General features: G+C 53.9%; 1 protein-coding gene across 3 annotated transcripts in view; it reads left to right on the plus strand.

The window, feature by feature from the left end:
* Positions 1-5,401: 5,401 nt before the first annotated feature.
* The window catches only part of PRDM11 (PR/SET domain 11), an 82,044-nt gene continuing 69,439 nt past the window's right edge, over positions 5,402-18,006 (plus strand). For all 3 annotated transcript variants that reach the window (XM_061201617.1, XM_061201621.1, XM_061201622.1), the window contains exon 1: positions 5,402-5,458. The gene's annotated coding sequence lies outside the window, so the exon portion shown is untranslated. The remainder of the gene's footprint in view (positions 5,459-18,006) is intronic.

Below are 18,006 nucleotides of genomic sequence, written 5' to 3' on the forward strand. Positions count from 1 at the left end.
CTACGTGTCACTAGCTTCCAATTCAAAGGTGGGGGAACTCATCCAATTGGCTGAGTCTCCATCATGTATCTGTGCCTTACCTTTGAGCTACTATAACAAAGTATCACCGACTGGCGGCTTATAAAAACAGAAAATTATTTCTCATGGTTCTGGAGGCTGGAAGTCCAAGATCAAGATGCCAGCAGATTGTGTCTGGAGGCAACCAATTTTCTGGTTCATGAACAGCTGTCTTCTCTCTGTGTCCTTCTATGGTGGGAGGGTTGAGGGGGAGCTCTCTGGAGTCTCTTTGGTAAGGGCACTAATCTCATTCATGAGGGCCCCATCTTCATGACCATTGCACCTCCCAAAGGGCTCATCCAAATATTATCATGCTGGGGATTAGGTTTCAACACATGAATTTGGGTGGGGGGGCGGTGCAGGGGTGGACACAAACATTCAGTCTATAGCACTGTGAAAGGAATTTTTGATGTTTTCAGATTCTCTAGTGGGCATGGGGGAGGGCACACCCTGCTTCTCCCCAAGGCTTGGAAGGTGGGAATTTCTCCAGTCACTGGAAGGGAAGTCAGTTGCTGGGCAGCCAGAAAAAAGACAAGTCCACATCAACCTCATAACGGGGTGGGGGGTGGGGGGTGTGATAGTTAAATAAGATGGTTTTTGAACATACCTACCCACTTACCTGCCACTAGGTCAATGTTAGTAGCCACATGGCAGCCAAGGTGATTGTGTGAAAACATAAGTCAGGCCCTGAGTCTCCCCAGCTATAAAGCATCAGTGGCTTCCACTGATGTTCAAATAAAACCAAACCAAGGAAAAGCATGGCCAAGATTCAACCCCTTCTCCTTCTCGTCGCCTTCCCTGTCTCCCCTTCCATACTATACTCTGCACACTGGCCACGGGCCACCCCATACAACAAGCCTGGCTAGCTCCTGCTTCAGGGCCTTTGCACGGACTGTGTCCCCTGCTGAGGGGACTCAACTACTCCACTGTAGGAGAGGCTGACTCCTTTCCATTGATCAAGACTCCCATGAAATGCCACCTCCTCAGAGAGGCCTTCCCTGTCCTAGGTTCTGAAGTTGCTCCTTTACCCCCAACCTCCATCCTAATCACCTCACCTTGCTGGGCACGTGGTAAGCAGCCCATAAGTGGCAGTGGCTTCTTTAGAAAAGAGGAAGCTGTTCCCTGCCAAACCTCAACAGGGGGGACGATTGGGGGATATCTTGGGGGGGATGGGTAGGGGATAGTGGTTTATGCTTCCTGGGGAGTTGCCAGGAGAGAGGCAAGCTGTTTGTCAGTAGAACCAAAAAATAGCCATGATGATCTGATGCAGGGCATTTGATCTTAGCCGTCGTCAGCAGCTAAGCGAGGAATCCCTTGGTCTTAAGCCAGTCCCTCCTTCCTTCCAAGAGAGGAATCCCTCAGCTGTTGGGCGAGTGGACAAGACAAGACCAGAACAGAACCGTGCCTGGCTTAACACAAGACCCATGGAATCCAGCTCCCTTCAGCAACTCTTCCAAATGTGGATTTATTTTAAATATTTATTTCTTGCCATTAAAAAGGGGGGGCATCTTTAATAAATGGCAGAGCAAACAAAGCTGAGTCAGTAGGATTAGAAGTGGGAAAGGAGGAATGAGGAGGAAGCAACTGCCAAAGTTGTTGGGAATGGGGGTAGAATTTGGCTCTGAGCTTCCTGGCAGCCTGTGTAAAAAGGGAAACCTGATCAGTTATGGAGCTCTTCTTATTAGCAAGGGAGATGCTTGCCAGTTCCTCGGGGGAAATGCAGTTGGTTTTTAGTTTGTTTTTTCCAGGCACTAAATCCTGAATGAAATTTCTCCCTCAAGGCTTTCGGAAGGGTCATTAATTGATGCAATAAACACTTGTCCTTGTTTTACAGCAAATGTGGAAGTGATCTGGCGGGCATTTAACTTGCAGCTCGTTGTATGTATGTTTTACCTGGGTGTCATTATTATTAGTAGGTGAGAAAGGCCTCAGATTGACTTTTCCTTCCAAAGAGCTGAGCTTCATTCCCCTAGAGCATCTAAATATCCTCACAGGGACCTGCAAGTGACTGGGATTGTTGACACATTTTTTGTAGGGCACAGTCATGAAGTACCTGACCTCCCATCACAAAGTTCTGGTCGGCTCCTACTGTGTGATATGCCCAAGGGAGAAACCAGGGGGATATATTTTACAAACCTTTAGGCTGAAAAGTTGCATTATGGAGAAGGACGATAAACCAGAAACATCCAAGAGTGGAAGGCACTGAACGATGGAGTCAGGCAGATGTAGATTTGAATCTTATCCTACCTCTAACTAGCTGTGTGGCCTCGGGCAAGTTTCTTAACCTCTCTGAGCATGGTTTCCCTGTCTGTAAAAATAGTGATGATGAGGTCTGCCATGGATTATTGAGAGAGTCAAATGGTAAGGTCCCTGAAAGTGTGTGTCATGTGCTCTATTCACTTGAATCCCCTTTGTACCACCCCTCCCCCCAACCAACTTGCTCTCAGAGAATTTGAGTTTAGCTCCCACTCCCATCCCCACTTCTGTGTTTCAGGCCCAACTCAGCCCACAGAGGGCAGCTGAGGCACGGCCTCACAAGACCTGCCTTGTCCAGACCTCTTGTCTATGGTGATTACCTTCAGGCCCTGGGGCCAGTTGCTGCCCACTGACCCAGAGCACCTGTGCCAGCCCTTGGCTGCCTTGGGCTCCCAGCAACCCTCCCAGCCTTGTTCCAGATTCCTTCCTGCGCTCTGGTCTTGATTATGTGGTTACAGGGCAGCTTCTTGAGGGCAGAATGTAAGACCCCTGGTCCAAACTCTTAGTGTCACACAGGAAGAAGCTGGAGCCCAGATAGGCAGAGTCACGTGCCCCAGGTTTCACGGCATGGAGTGGCAGGCTGGACCTCAGACCTGGGTCTCTGAACCCTGCAGTGTCTCTGTGCTCCCCAAGTGTGACGCCTGAAGATTCCCGGCCTGCAATGCCTGAGGACCAGCCCCACTCCGGAGTTGCTGCCTGAAGACCGACTGTTCCTGGCAAAGAGAAGCCAGACCAGGCCAAATGGATGGGGAGATTTAAATAGAAAACCAGCACCACATGGAAAAATTCCCTCTTTGCCTCACTCACCAGCTCCTACTCTTAAAGATCTTTTTGCTTTTTGGAGGCTGTGACCATGTTCTGTCTTTATCCACTTGGCTTTCTGGCCTCATCTCTGGTTCCTCTGCCCCACCCACTCTCTACTCCATTCACAACTGGCCACATGTCACACACTCTGGCCACTTTGAGACCTCCATGTCTTTGCCAGTGCTGTTTGCCTTCCTGGAATGCCATCCTACCACTGGTGGAAATTCCAAACCCCCTCTTAGGGCCCACCTCTGACATCATTTCCTTGGTGAATCCTACTCCTCAAAAGGAACAAATGGCTCCCTCCTCAGTGTCCTTTCCCCTCCCTGCCCAAGCACCTGGTCTCCAGTATAAAGCTTAGCACAGTCGGGTGTGCATTAATTATTGAATCAATTTGAGTTAGCCATGAGTTCCTCCATCTCCTGGCTAGACCAAGACCTCCTGGAAGGACCAGATCTAACTAATCTTGGTACTCCCCAGTACCCAATACTCTGCCTGGCACGGAACAGACAGACATTAGGAAACTTTTATAGTTATATTGAGTCATATAATTATGGTGTTAATTACTGTTACTTGAGCATCTACTGTGAGCAATCTGGTGCTACGCTCCTTAAGTACTCTCATGGCTCCTCACACAGAGCCAGCAGCGTGGGTTACTGGTGTGCCCCACTTTGCAGATAAGGAAACTGAGACTCAGAGAAGGGAAGTCACTTACTCAAGGTCACACAGCAAGTAAGAGATGGGCGATTCCAAGAAGCTGTGTTTGTGATGCCAAAGTCAAGGGAAACAAATGAAGTGGTGCATGAAGTGCTTCCCCCCGCAAGCCCCAACATCCAGACTCCAAGAGCTACGAGCATATCCTGGGGTCTGACCATGGACGCCATCTGGGGCCGAGGCTCCCAGCCAGCAAAGAAATTGACAGGGAACTCCATCCCCGAGAGGAGGTCATCGCAGGGAGGTACCCACTGGAGGCCTACTGTGCCAGGCCTTTCAGGGCTTCCACGGATGTCTGGGGGGCGCCCCGCCGCGGTCCTGGGGTCGAATTCCTCCCGGATAATTTCTACTGGAGGTTACGCCCCGGTTTTAGAGCCAGAGCAGCGCAGCCTCCCCTGAGAGGAGACATCTCGCACTTCGGCCACTCGCCTTGCAGACAACAACGCCAGAAGAAAACGGTTATTTGGGGAATGGTTGTCTCGGTTACGCCATCCCGCGGTGTCCCCTGCTCCATCCTAACCCGTCGGTTTTCTAAGCGCGGGAGAAAGACTTTTAAGCTTTTAAACACTTTGTCTTTATGAAAATTCCGCCCCATCTTTTCCTTGCTACCTTGTTACTCTGCGATGTTAAATCCCATTTCACAGATGGAGAAATTGAGGAACCGAGCAGGCGAGCGCGGTTTAAACATCTTTTCCAAGGCAGCCAGGGACCAGCCCGTCGGGTTCTCAGAATCTCAATCCCGGTAATAAATTTCCATTTGAAGAACACGTGCGGTTCGCGACTTTAAAACCGCAGCCCCACGTAAATAACATTTTAAACGAACCCCCCCTCCCCCACCCAAAGACGCTTTCCCTCAGCTTTCAGCGGGATGCCCCTGTTTTACAACTTTAGTTTGAATCTCCAAACAGCTGGGCATTCAAAGGGTTAAACACGATCAGGAGGGGGCCAGCTGCGGGCGGCGGAGCCAAGAAAGGGTTAAAAACATAAACGCATTTATTCCCCAGACTGGTTCAAAAGGGGCAGCAATAGGACCGGGGAGCCAGGGAGCACCCCCCAAGGAATGACTTCTAAAAATTCTAGAACTTTTAATTCCGACCAAAAAAAAAAAGTGTCCCAGTTCGAAAGTTCTTTTAACCTTTTCTTTTTTCATTTATTATTTTTTTTTCTCGATTTCTCCGCGGGCTGGTTTATAAAAGTCGCCCTCTCCTTTTGGGTTCGAGGAGCCAGGTTCCCCCCGCCGGGCAGGGCGCGGGGCGGGGGCCGAGGGGGCCCCGGGAGTTTTCTCCGGGGCCGGGTTGGGACGCGGCTGGTGAGTCCCGGCTCCGGCCCCTGAATTGGGGGGTCCGCGTCTGCCCCAAACGCCGCTTTCTTCCGTTTTCCATGTCATTTCCTGTACTAATAAGATGGTGGTCAAAGCAGGGGAGGAGAGCAGCAGCGAGTCGCCGCCGCCGCCGCCGCCGCGCCGAGGCTGGCGCTGAAACTTTGCCTCGCCGGGGACCAGCGCGCCCGCAGCGCGGCCGCTCCCGCCGCGGGGGCCGCCAGCCCGGGCCGCGCCGCCTCCGCCGAGCCGCCCGCCGGGCCGCCCGCGCCGCTCGGGCCCCGCGGCTGCCGCAGCATTCCCGGGAAGGTGAGTCAGCCCCGGTAGCCAATGTGGCCATTGAAAATGGCTTCGGAAAGCGCTCGGCAGTTTGCCAACGCGCGCGGGGGCCGCCGGTGCAGGGGCTGCGAGCGGCCTCGGGGGTGGCGGGCGGCCGGGGGAGTCATCGCGGGCAGTGCGGGGGGCCCGGGCGGCGCGGGCGCGGACCGGGGGGACGGCTCGCTCCGGCCCCGAGGTGGGTTAACCCTCGGCAGGTAGCTGCCGCCGCCGCCGCCGCCGCCGCCGCCGCCGCCGCCGCCGCCGCCGCCGCCGCCGCCGCCGCCGCCGCCGCCGCCGCCGCCGCCGCCGTGGGATTCGGGGGCCGCCCCTCCGCCTCCTTCCTCCCCGCTAGCTCCTAGCTCGCTCGCCTTGTTACAATGTAGCCTTTTCTCTGCGCCGACGTGCCGCCCGCTGACGGACGTGGCCGCCGACCAATGGGAGCGGCCGCCCGGGCCGAGCGTTCGGAATGAGAACGCGGTGACACGGGCGGGGCGGGGCGCCGAAGGCTAGAGGGCTCGCCGCTGCCGCTGGCCTAGTTCTCGGGGGCACTTTGGGCTCGGCGCCCGGGGGCTGATTTGGGGGGCACGGGTCCTGCCGGGGTGCATTGGAGCCTCTTCCCACGCGCCGCACGATTTCCCGCTAAACGTGGCCGCGCCGGGGGCTGTTTCTTTAATACATTTTCCGTCTTAGTTGCGGTGTAGACTCTTCGGGAAATGTCCGGAGTGTAGCCTCCATCCCCCACTCGCAATCCCCAAGGTGCTCTGCTCTGCAGGCATTTAGCGGCCGATGACCTTTCTCCGGTCAAGGCCAGCACGCCCTAGGCAAGTGACTGCAAGGAGAATACAAATGTCTCGAGCGCTGAGCAGTGCTGGCGGAAAAGTTACTTGTGTCTTGTATGGGGTTGGGCGATAGGGGCTTAGATCCCAGGGGTGGGCTGGGACTTCGGGGAGAAAAATGTTAAACCTCTTCTTAGACGTTTGCTTCATGTGGAGAAAGACTGTGGTATATAATTTAGAGTGGTTGAAGGAAACACACCCAGTTCTTTGTCCGCGGGGACAGGAGGCAATAATGAGAGATTGCTCTCCATGCCTGGAAACCCTATAAAATGGGGGTTTTATCTGTGCTGGGGCAAAAGAGTTTTCCATGGAGCATGATGCCTCTGGCACCCAAGCTGGCCTTTGCCCACATTTCCCCTTGAGAGGAAGAAAGGGTTGTGAGGTCCATGGGGCAAAAGTAACAGGCTGTGTTTCCTTTCAGGGGGAGTGGGGCATGATTTTCACCCACCAACGCTCTGACAGGTGGGCAAGCAGATTTCTGTGTGGGCACGTGTCTGGGAATAGAGCCCAGGCCTATTGCTTTAGTTTAATGAAAAGGGGCTTCTCCATTGGAGTCCTTCCTCCCCTTCATACTAATATGCGACTTTGGACTTGGCACGGTTACTTTTGACCTCTCTGGACCTTGCTTCTCCAACCCTAAAGTGGGGTTAACAAAGCCTGCCTGGCCAGTCAGCTGTGAGATTAAATGAGATAGCACAGAGAAGATGCCTAGCCCGGGGGCCACACATGATATAAGAAGTGTTGTTCTCTCTGCCTGGGATTATTGCAGAGCACTCTCTTGGGAATATCAGGATTGTCCAACAAGCCCCACCTAGGTCCATTCAGTCCCAAACTGACGGGGCTTCCAAGGAGCAGCTGGGGCAGGGTCTACTCTCCCTTCCCTAGAGACATATTCAGAGATGAGGGGCTCCCCTCACTGGTCCCAGGAGCCCTTGATCAGCCATCACAACCATCACTTACATACTACTCTGACCTGAGTTACAGTTCTGTCCTCCAGACCCTTTGGATTGATGTGTTTCATAAATTTGTTCTCCTTGGTGTCAAGTTAAGACTACAATCATCTGAATCTTTCCTCACCTGGACTTAAATTGGGTGGGGGAGGGGAGGCGAGGTTTCCCTAGTTCTAAGTCATTGGCAAGTATGAAGGAAGTAAAGACCACTGAACGAGGAGTCAGGAGTCATTCCTGTTTATTCAGCTGCCTCCTCTGTCTGTTCTCTTGACCATCTCACAGTTATAACCAACACATGGATTCCAAGGCTGTCCCATCATCTTCCTCCTTAAACCTCCTCCAGGGCTCTCATCTTGGCCACGGCTACCACCATTCACAAAGGCAGAAACCTTTGTGTCTCCGTTCCCTCACTGCAATCCACTATATCTCCAGATCTAGGGAACTTTAACCTATAAATTGAATCCGTACACTCCTCTCCGTCTTCTCTTCCCCAGTGTCTTGGTCAAGCCACCACTGTCTATCCCCAGGACAAAAGCACTAGCCTCCTAACTGTCCACCTGTGACCTTCCCTCCACGCCAGTCTCAGGATGGCAGTAAGAGTGATCTGTTCCAAAGAAGATCACAGCAAGCTCCCCATTTTTGTGTAAAGCACTGAGAAGTCTTCCCAGTGCTTTTGGGGTAAAGAACCAAAGTGTTACCATAACCTAGAAGCCTCTGAGTAATCTGGCCCCTACCCTTTCCTTGGCCTCATCTCCCACCTCCCCTAGATCTCTCTGTACTCCGTATTCTCGCCTGCACATGCTGGTCCCTCCTTCTGGAATACTGAAACAGTTGTGATCTAATGAATGAGTTAAGGCTGGGGAAGGGCAAGATGGAGAGGGAGAGTGTCTGGTGGTCCTTAATGCTACCCCCTAAATATTTCCAGTTCATCCAAGCACATGTAGGATTGAATCTAGGTCCCCTTGTGTTGGGTGGGGCTGTGTGACTGGCCAGTGAGTTGTGAACTACAGTGACACATGCCACTTCTGGGCCAAAGCATCTAGTTGCTGGTGTGAGACCCTCCTGAGTGCTCTTTTCCTGTGGTGTGGCAACTGGCAGGAGGTGGGGTGGTGGCTGCTTCTGCTAGCCTGGGTCCCCGTGTTGCTACCTGAGTGGAGTCCCTTGGTGCCCCATGATGGACATGCAGCATGAGTGATAATTAAGCCTTTGTTGTTTTAAACCACTTAGATTTGGGGGTTGTTTGTTACTGCAGCATAACCTAGCCTGTCCTGACTGATACAGAGATTAGGGGAGCATTCCAGGCAGAGACAAGTATACACACACAGGCTTGGAAAAGCTCATCCTCAGCAGCCAGGGTGAGCTTTTTTGACAAATAAATCTGAGTGTATCAACCTCTGCCTGAAAAGCCTTCAGGGACTCCCACTGTATTTAGGAGAAAGACAGAAATCCTTAAGTTGCCCTCCAGATGCTATGGGGACACCATCTTGCCTCCCCCTATTTACCATGTTTAGCCTAACATGGTGCTATCCTCATGTTGCCCCCTCTGCCCTGACCATGCATTCCACTCCTCTCATAGGCCTCCTCCTCATCTTTTAGCTTTAGCATCACCTCTTCAGGGAAGCCCTCCCAGATTAGGTTGAACTCCCTATTACGGCCTTTCATGGCCCCATGTACCTCACATTTATAGCACTCGTCTTAGTAGCAATTTTACATTTATTGTTGTAATTATTGCTTGCAGTCTCACTCTTTCATCAGACCGTAAGCTCTGCGAGGGCAGGGCCTGGGTTGGTGTGTGTGTGCCGCTGCACCTCCAGTGTCTGTGCATGAGAGCTGCTCACGGAATACCTTCTGATAAATCCCTGAGCATTGGCTGGGGGCTCACAATGTGCTGGGGGCTAAGGACAGGATTAATAAACGCTGCTTCCTTGGAGTATGGGCAGGTGGGTCCAGCTGCAAGGAGGTGTCAGGTGTGGGAGGAAAAGTGGCCCATAGAGTGCAGATCCTAAGCTCCCCATACTTAACAGGTGTCCATGCCCCAGAAGGACCATGTTTCTAGAGTGTACGAGGGAAAATTCCAGAAAGCCCAAGAGGGTGAGATTTAACAGATCCTTGAGGTCTCTGATCTATGGAGTGTATGATTCAGTGAAGGGACCACACAGTAGGAGATCTAGGGCTGATGAAGATGAAGATAATGATGATGAAGGCAGCTAATATTTACTGAGGGCTTCTTGTGTGCCAGGTGTGGTCCTAAGCATGTCACATACCCTACACAGAAAACAAGGTAGGTATTATTATTTCCATTTCACAGATGGGGAAACTGAGGCCCCAAGAGGTGATGGAAGGGACCCAGGGTTACACAGCAGTGTGGCCAGGATTGGAACGCTGGCAGTCTGATGCCATCTCCCTCGGGATGCCCTCTTAGAGTGAGGGCAGGGAACCCCAGACCCACCAAGGAGAAGCCCCTTTGGAAATGTCACATGGCATTATAAAGTTTCCAGGAGGTAACATCCACCTAACGTTGGGGTTTGAGAAAAGGGGTTCCTGGCTCAGAGGTGCCTGGTGGCCTTGGTGCCAGGGCATCTGGTGCCTTTCCACCCCTGTTCTGGCCTGGGAGTCCTTAGAGGCCCCAGAGCTCCATGTTCTTAGAGTGGGGCCTGGGAGGGACTTCCCTGCAGCTGGCCCCGGGGCTGCACCGGAAAAATAAGCCGTGCAGAAAGAAAAAAAAAAAACAATGAAGAATAAAGAAAAATGTGCTGTTATTTTTAAAAAGCCTGTTTCCTATTGCAGATTTGTATCTGCGTTGGAAAGGCCAGTGTTCACAGGGGCAGTCACACTCGTGGTGGCGTCGCTGGGGCTAAGGCTCGTTAAGAGGGGAGGCCTGGGGCATCCTTCAGTTCTTCCTTCATTCATCAGGTGGTCAGTGCACACAGCGAGGCACTGTGCTGGGCTTGGGGGTGCAGTGTGGAACCCAGTCCTTGCCCCTCCAGAACTCACAGACCAGTGGGAGGAGGTGGGCAGTTAACCAGGCAGTTACAGTTTATAGCAGAAGGATGCAAGGGAGACAGCCATCGACTCTAAGTCAAGGAAAGCTTCCCTGAGGAGGAGGCCTTTCAGCTGGGTTTTGAAGGATGAGTAGGAGTTGGAAAGAAAGGGGAGAGGCATTCCAGTGTGGAACGAGGCTTGTACAAAGGCATGAGCACACGGAATGGCTTGGAGAGGCTTGGGTGGTTCATTTGGCTGGAGAGTGTGGGTAAGGGAGGAAGTGGAGGGAGATGAGGCTAGAAAGAGAATAACAGTGATGATAATAGTAATATGACTAACACACCAGTCCTGATCCTGCCTCAGGGCCTTTGCACTGGTTGTTGCCGCTGCTAGAACACTCTTACCCGTTATCTCCGTGGAAGGCTCCCTCACCTCCATCAGGATTTGCTCAAATGTCACCTTCTTGTGGGCACTTTCTTATTTAAAATTGCAACCCCTGCCCCCTTATCCTCCTCTGCTTGCCTGCTTTTTTTCTCCTTAGTGCACATATAACATGCCCTGTGTTTTACTTATTTATCAATATGTTGTCTTTGGCTGCCTCCTTTAATTATGCTGTAAGTTCCCGGAGAGCGGGGAGTTTTGTCAGCTTTGTTCAGTGCTGCATCAACAGTGCAGAGGACATAGTAAGGCCTCATATTTGTGGAATGAATGAATGAATTGAGCACTTACTATGTGCAAAGTGCTTCAGGACACATTTTCTATTTCATCTTCCCAACAGTACCCTGATATTGGTACTATTATTTCCCCATTCTACTGACACTATTATTTCCCTTTGGGAAACCAAAGCTCAGAGAGGTGGAGTAACTTGCCCAAAGTTTCCCAGTTGGTAAGCAGCACAGCTGGGATTTGAACCCAGGTCTTCTGGCTTCTGAGCCCTCCCACCTAACCCCGATGCTCTATCCCAGCCAGATTGTGAAAGGTTATGACTGCTATGCTGAGGAGTTTACACTCTGTCTGTGGGGCCTCTGGGAACCGCAGAGGGTTTTATGACGAGAAAGCTGACGTGGAGAGCAGGTCCAGGTCCCAGAAATCAGCAGCAGCAGCAGCTTGGGTGTGAGGCTGGAGGCAGGGAGGCTAATTAGGAGGCTGTTACAGTAGTCAAGGTAGGAGAGGATGAGGATGAGGATGGGCATGGTGATGGCCATTCCAAAAGGGAAGGTGGAGGAAGGAGGTGAGGACTTGGTCCTCCACACTGAGGCTCAGTGCAGATGGTTTGGGGCACAGTTCTGGGGGCTGCAGGCTTCCTAGAGTGTGTCTGGCTTCATTTCTGAGTAGCCATGGCACCCCCAGATAAGATGCAGCAAAGTGCCTTGGGCTGGCCTCTTGGTGGGGGCCACTGAGAGGGAGCGTGTGGGCGGGGACAGCGCTATGCCCTTGAGGAGGGTGTGGCCTCACGTGCATTCCTGCCCCTGCGCCTGGCAGCTGGGAGATGTGGGTAAGAGGCTGCCTGTCTGGGGGTTGCCTGTCTCCTCATCTGTACAACAGGCGTGATAATGGTGCTGGCCTCGCAGAGGCTCCTAAGGAAGCAGCACCGAGCACCAGTGTGGCACGGGGACGGCTCTGGGGCCACCTCCTCGGGTGTGAGGTCATGACCACAGGGGAGGCATGCCCTAGGGCACGGAAATAATCTTGTGCCCCTTGCTGGGGACAGCAGTGCCTGAATGTGAGAGAGTGGATGAGTCATGGGGGGTCTCTACTTGAAGGTGACTGGACCACACCTTCAGACACTTACCCACCCCCACAGGCTTGTGTTCAAGGCCAACCGTGCTTGGGCCTCAGTCTCCCTTTCTGTACATGGAGACGGTAATGTCAGTCCTGCATCACCTTCTGTGGAAGAAAACTTTTTCCTCCCTGTTTTCAGGACCACGTGTTAAGAGGAACGCGTATTGAGCATCAGGGCACTTGACATTGGCCCTGTGAGGTCTCTTCTACATCCATTTCTGGATGAGGAAACTTGGGTTCAGAGAGGATACGTGACTAGCTTCAGATCCCACAGTCATAATCTAATCTTTCCAATCACCTGGAGAAACCCACATCAACAAAGGAGGCTTTAGGGGTTGCCTCCTTGTGTTATGTAACAATTCCCAGCAGGTTCCCCGGGTGCTTTCAAACCAGGATTTGATTTATAAGCTCTTGGTTTGCACAGCCGGCTTCAGGACCCTCTCCCCACCCAGGAACCTCTCCCCACCCAGGGACCTCATGGATCAGATCTTGCTGGCGCATCCGGACAAGCTAAGAGCCTCCTGTGCAATGACTCTGGGCTGTGGGAGCAGAGGTGGAGAAGGACAGAGGGCTGCTGGCCATCCTGCTCCCCAGCATCAGCCTCAGATCAGGGGTGGGTGCTGAGGGGTGGGGACCCTGTTCGCAAAGTGAGGCAAACCTGGGCTTCTGGAGCCTTCAGTGCCTTCTAGGGCTTTCCCTTCCACCCCTCATTCTTCCCCATCCCACCTGATCCATAAGGGCAACCCAGGACTCTCTTCTTGACTTCAAACTTCTCCCAAATCCTTTTATCATTAGTCTCTGAGGCAGGCAGAACAACTCTCACGACCCCCATTTTATAGCTGAAAAAACTGAGGTCAGAGATGGGAAGTGACTTGCCGGAGGTCATACAATTTAGGGAGTGACCGAGCTAAAATTCTAACCCCACATCTAGCATTTCTTCCTCCGCACCCCAGGCCTCCACTTCCTGGAATTAGAGCCGAATGGGGACCTCTGAGAGCGTTTGGCCTAGTCGTGGTGTCCTGCCCTCCAAAAGGACAGGCTGTCCGGCCACTGCTTGAATATCTGTAGCGGCAGGAGCTCACCCCGTCCTGAGGGGACAGAGGCAGCAACCCCGGGTGATGTGCATGAAGGAACTCGGGGTAGGAGGGGCTGGTGACCAGTGGGCTCCTTCTCCTGGGCAGGGCTGGGGGCGAGAGGAATCAGCGGGCAGGATATCAACTTGTCTCGGGCTGGGCTGCAGTGGACGTCACTGAGCAAGTAAATATGGAACCACGCCCACGATGTCAGCTTTCCCAGAGTGGCTTCTCCCGCTATCTTGTACTTTCCCCAAGGAAAAGTGCTGAGGACCAGGAAGGGATCCTGCTGCCCGATGCCCAGGGGACGGAGATGGCCAGCTTGAGAGGCTCCAGGATGGCTGAGGGGCATGGGGAGCAGCCCACCGGACCCTCAGCCCCAGCAGGGAGTGAGCCTCTTGTAGGGACAGCCGACCGGGACCCAGCTGGGGTGGACTCAGCGTTGTCGTGGCCCAAGGTACAGGGCAGGTGGGCTCTGGGTGGGTGAGGGTGGAGTTGCAGGCTGGGGCCCGACCCCACCTCACAGCCCGGCTCTTCACTGCTCTAACCCAACCAAACAGGGGGCATTTCCTGGGGTGGTGCAGGGCCCCTCCTCAGACCAGCTGTGTTCCAGAGGGGGCTGGTATTTGGAGAGGAGGTGAAGAGGATCAGAGGCTTAAGGTGTCCCAGGGAGGGGGGCAGGGTGAGAAGGGAGAAGCCCCTTAGCCTGGGGTGGGGAGGGCAGGGCGGTGAGATCATCAAAGGAGATCAGCAAACTCAGCAGCCAGGAAGAATTTACTCCCAAGAGAAGATGTTGGGTCTTTCGGGGAGATGAGCAGAAAGGGAAGATCCAGGTCAAGAGTTTCCGACTGGGTCATCCCAGGTCTTTTATACACATCGGTAACAGCCAAACCTGAATGGGGCTTATAGGTGTGTATGGGCTCTGCCTGAAGCAGGGTGCTGCCTGACTCATGTTATTAGCCTCAGTTTACAGAGGAAAGATGGAGGCCCAGAGAAGTGAAGTGACGTACCCAAGGCCACACAGCTATGAAAGGCTGAGCCAGGATTTGAACCCAGGTCTGGTCTGATTCCGGAGGCTGAGCTCTTCACCACTGCATGGGGCTACCTCACTGTTACTGCAGTGGGAAATGCTGTCAGGAGCCTGTGCTGGAGGGAATGGTGGACTTGAGGGCTTGCAGGTTCCAAAAGTCTGCCCCTGTGATGCTGGGCAGTACAGAGAGAGTACAGTGTGGGCCAGCTTTATTCTGTTGCGTGGCAGTGATCACCACCATTCTGTCTTCCAGCTCACTTATTCGTTCTTCGGCCTCAGTTATTCTGCTATTGATTCCTTCTAGTGTAGTTTTCATTTCAGTTATTGTATTGTTCATCTCTGTTTGTTCTTTAGTTCTTCTAGGTCTTTGTTAGACATTTCTTGTATCTCCTAGATCTGTGCCTCCATTTGTTTTCTGAGATCTTGGATCATCTTTACTATCATTACTCTGAATTCTTTTTTGGGTAGATCCAATGTGGGCCAGCTGTGACATCAGGCCAGTCACCCTCTGTGTGCTTCTACATGCTCACCTGAGAAATGGGGATGCCTAGCACAGGTAGTGCACCTGTTACAGGGTTGCTGGGACCTTCCCATGCAATATTTGAGCCAGTAGATGTTCATGGAGCACCCCTTTGGGCTCTGGAGGTCCAAACATAGACATAATTTGATGGGCCCTGCGCCGGGAACACAGAGCCCTGCCAGTGCCATGGAGAGGGTGGTCTGCAGACTACCGCCCGTCCATGAGCTCTGTGTTACTGGTCTGCAGTGAGACAGGTACAGACATTAGAGTAAGTGTTGAGAAACTCATATTGCAACTTGACACTGCCACGCCATTTTTCATTGTAATTTACAAAAGCATCAGTGGGCAGCAGATTGGAAAACTTAAAAAAAAAAAATGTTTCTTTACCATAAATAGTTTGAGCAGCTCTGGCCCAGATCCTAACTGTGATTGAAGGTAGGAAGTGCCCTGCTGCTCAGAGACAGGGTGGGGAAGGGAGCAAGTATTCTGCCTTGGCAGTGGGGGAGGGAGAGCATGGGTAGGCTTCCCAGAAGTGAGGTCAAGGTGGACCTTGAAGGAGGAGTAAGAGTTTGCCCCGTGGAGGAAGAGGGAAGGACATTGTCAGCACTGGGAACAGTATGTGCAAAGTCAGGCAACGTGAGGATCCCAGGGTTCAGGGAACGGCAGGTGAGCAGGGTGTTTGGACAAGAGGTGGCTGAATGGCGCTGGAGAGGCAGGTTAGGGCCAGCCCAGGAAGGCCCTGAAGGCCAGGCTAAGGAGTTAAGACCTAAAGACTGTCCTGGAGGCAGAGATCCTGAGGTGGGAGGTAAGGTCACGCTGAGTAGGTGCTTTAAAGGACTGAAGGGGCCATCAGGTGGAGTTTCCTTTCGGTCTTCACCCTTGAGGAAGGCTGCTTCTTGGTACGCAGTGGGGTAGGTTGCTAGTAAGCAGACCCCGTAGCTCTGCCGGTGCCTGGCTGCCCTGGGAGTCAGTCCTGGCTGGACAGGCAGGCTGGCCTCTGGCGTGAGCAGCAGGCCTTCCCAGGCTGTCCTGGTCAGTGGGGTGGCATCTGGGGTGGTTGGGTGGCCATGGCTGAACCCTCTTGTCTCCACTGCTCCACGCTGCCAGCGCTGCAAGCTCACCGGGGCTGTGCCAGCCACCGCCTAGGAGTCAGTGCGGGCGGGAGGAGCGAGGCCTGAGGTCTGTAGCTGAGTTTGGGGGTTGGCCAGGCGCCAGGAGCCTGGTGTGTGATGGCTTGGGTCCGTTTAGGAGGTGAGCAGGGGACGGCAGCCTGAAGTTGCTTCCTGTGTGAACCCTCTGATGGGCCAGAGCTGAGCTGAGGCCCGCCTTTGAGACCTGAGCGGTGAACACTTGGTTGAGGTGACGAGGGAGAGTTGATGTCCCCACCTGGGCCAACCAGCAGAGCGGCACAGTGTCGGGGCAGCGGAGTCGCTGCTGTGGTCCTGAGCTCCGGCCCAGCCTCCTGTTCCGAGAGGAGGCGACCTGCCCTGTCCCGGGGCCCCTGGGAACAGACCAACGTGCACCTGGGCCTGCATGTGGCCACAGGTCCACGGAGAGCGTGGCGGCCTGCCTAGGAGGGAGCTGTGCGGAGCGCCCCTCCCACCAGCCCCACCTACGCCCTCCTCCCTGGGGCCCTGTTCAAGGTGGCCCAGCCTCTGGCTCCCTCCCTGCAGCTCCCCGCCTCCGGGCTGGCTGCCATTCAGCGGGGAGTCCAGCTGCTTGGGATCCTGCCCGATGGGGCTGGGGAGGCGTTCGCAGGAGTCATTGGGATTTTTTTTTTTTTTGGTAGATATTAATCCAACTATATATATATATATTTTTTTTAACATCTTTATTAGAGTATAATTGCTTTACAATGCTGTGTCAGTTTCTGCTTTATAACAAAGTGAATCAGTTATACATATGCATATGTCCCCATATCTCTTCCCTCTTGCGACTCCCTCCCTCCCACCCTCCCTATCCCACCCCTCTAGGTGGTCACAAAGCACGTAGCTGATCTCCCTGTGCTATGCGGCTGCTTCCCACTAGCTCTCTATTTTACGTTTGGTGCTTTGGTTTTGACAGTGGCCTTGGTCGTGCTTGGAGGCTTCTGTCCTCAGACCTCCCTGGCCCTCTGTGCCGTGGGCTGGCCCCACGCTGGACTCAGTATTGCCACAGCCCTGGGTCTCCCTGAGGCAGGAGAGGGCAGCTCTGGGGCAGCTGGACCACCTCAGGCTTCGTCCTGCTGCCCCACCCTCTCCCAGAGCTGGCACTTTTCACTGTGAGTGCCAGGTGGGACCTTCTTGCTTCTCGGCAGCCCCTCTCCTCACGGGACCCCGAGCCAGTTCTGCGTGGCCCGTACTGCTTTGCCTTCCAGGTGGAGTCCTCCGAGGCCGGCCCTTTGCTCGCCCCTTCTGGCAGTGACTGAGCTTTGCTCTTCCTCCCCTTGATTCCCCTTGTGGGTCTGTCGCCCGCCCCTGCCCCGGCTCCCTGGGCTAGCGGTGAGGCGAGGACTCGCTGGCCTGGCTCCCAGGAGCCCCTGCCCCCAGTTTCAGGTAGAAACCGGACTCCTCCCTGGCACCTGTTGGTGGCTCCCTGCCCTCCCCGCAAGCACCCTGGCCCTCGGCCCAGGACAGTAGCCAAGAAAGGCTCCCCTGCCCTTTTGGACTCACTCCTGTCTTGCAGCAAGTGTGGCTGCCTTTGGCGATAAGGTGTTGCCACCTCCTTTTCTGTCCGCGGCATGGATGAGGCTGTGTGTTTTGTGGGAGTCCGTATGGTTCACAAAGGGGCTACACGGATGATATTTCATCTACACAGCAGGCTTGGGAGGTGGATACTGTGAGCCCATTTTGCGGATGAGGGAGTTGAGGCTCCACAGGTTCAGTGACTTTGTTAAGGTCTTGTAGGAAGTCACGGGCCGAGCTGGGACTCAGAGCTATATCGCTTGACTCTTTTCTTGACGCTGTAGCTGTCTTGAAGGTAAGAGCTTCACTGGTCCTGGCTTGTTACAGTGCCTGACTAGGGCTAGGGGTCTGGCTGGGGCTAGGGATCCGCCTGTTGGGGATTAGGGCTCCTCATGTGACCTGGGCTGTTGCCTGGGCTCAGTGTCACAGTCAGGGGCGCTCAGCCCTATAAGCATTTTACATCCACTTCCTCCTTCTTTTCTGAATTCTTGTCCCCAATGTGAGGTCTTCCCAAAGACATGGCCCCCACCCTGGGAGTCTGAGGCTGACGCCAGACATGCTGGCCAGGGGCTGGGGGCTGCTGGGACAGAGGGGCCAGGGCTGGGTGTTATTGGGGGAAGGGGAGGGGTGGAGCTGTACAGCTGGAGGTGGGCTTGGTAGCTGGCCTGTGTGCCTCTGACTGCGTCACAGTGAGTATCCACAA

The sequence above is a fragment of the Eubalaena glacialis genome, chromosome 10 (assembly GCF_028564815.1).
Source record: "Eubalaena glacialis isolate mEubGla1 chromosome 10, mEubGla1.1.hap2.+ XY, whole genome shotgun sequence".
NCBI lineage: Eukaryota > Metazoa > Chordata > Mammalia > Artiodactyla > Balaenidae > Eubalaena > Eubalaena glacialis.